Here is a 1502-nt window from a genome sequence, read left to right as displayed (position 1 = left end):
GTCTGACCCAAAAACCCCCGTTTTCAACCCAAAATGCCCCACCCAAAAAGCCCCAGTTTCGACCCAAAATCAGCCCCGAAGCGTCTGACCCGAAAAGCGCCGTTTTCAACCCCAAAATCAGCCCCAAAACGGGGCAGATCGAAGCCAAAATGTCTGACTCAAAAACCCCCGCTTTCAACCCAAAATGCCTGACCCAAAAAGTCCCGCTTTCAACCCAAAATCAGCCCCAAAATGGGGCAGATTCAACCTCAAATGTCTGACCCAAAAAGCCTCGTTTTCAACCCAAAATGTGCAACCCAAAAAGCCCCGTTCTCAACCCAACATGTCTGACCCAAAAACCCACGCTTTCAACCCAAAATGCCCCACCCAAAAAGCCCCAGTTTCGACCCCAAATCAGCCCCAAAACGAGCAGATTCCACCCAAAGAGTCTGACCCAAAAAGCCCTGGTTTCAACCCAAAATCAGCACCCAAATGGAGCAAATTCAACCCAAAGTGTCTGACCCAAAAACCCCCGTTTTCAACCCAAAATGCCCCACCCCAAAAGCCCCCTTTTCGACCCAAAATCAGCCCCGAAGCGTCTGACCCGAAAAGCGCCGTTTTCAACCCCAAATCAGCCCCCAAATGGGGCACGTTCAACCCAAAATCAGCCCCAAAACACAGCACGTTTAACCCACAATGTCTGACCCAAAAAGCCCCGTTTTCAACCCAAAATCAGCCCCAAAATAAAGCAAATTCAACCCAAAATGCCCCACCCAAAAAGCCCCCTTTTCGACCCAAAGTGTCTGACCCAAAAAGCCCCACTTTTAACCCCAAATCAGCCCCCAAATGGAGCACATTCAACCCAAAATCAGCCCCCACACGCAGCAGATTCAACCCAAAGCGTCTGACCCAAAAACCCCCGTTTTCAACCCAAAATGCCCCATCCAAAAAGCCCCAGTTTTGACCCAAAATCAGCCCCAAAACGAGCAGATTCCACCCAAAGAGTCTGACCCAAAAAGCGCCGTTTTCAACCCCAAATCAGCCCCCAAAATGGAGCAGATTCAACCCAAAATCAGCCCCCACACGCAGCAGATTCAACCCAAAGTGTCTGACCCAAAAACCCCCGTTTTCAACCCAAAATGCCCCACCCAAAAAGCCCCCGTTTCGACCCAAAATCAGCCCCGAAGCGTCTGACCCAAAAAGCGCCGTTTTCAACCCCAAATCAGCCCCCAAATGGAGCACATTCAACCCAAAATCAGCCCCCACATGCAGTAGATTCAACCCAAAGCGTCTGACCCAAAAACCCCCGTTTTCAACCCAAAATGCCCAACCCAAAAAGCCCCCTTTTCGACCCCAAATCAGCCCCCAAATGGCGCACATTCAACCCAAAATCAGCCCCGAAACGGAGCACATTCAACCCAAAGCGTCTGACCCAAAAACCCCCGCTTTCAACCCAAAATCAGCCCCCAAAATGGGGCAGATTCAACCCAAAATGTCTGGCCCCAAAAGCCCCCCCATATCCC

Source organism: Numida meleagris, unplaced genomic scaffold (genome assembly GCF_002078875.1).
Source record: "Numida meleagris isolate 19003 breed g44 Domestic line unplaced genomic scaffold, NumMel1.0 unplaced_Scaffold522, whole genome shotgun sequence".
In the NCBI taxonomy this organism is placed as follows: Eukaryota; Metazoa; Chordata; class Aves; order Galliformes; family Numididae; genus Numida; species Numida meleagris.
This window is presented reverse-complemented; position numbering follows the sequence as displayed.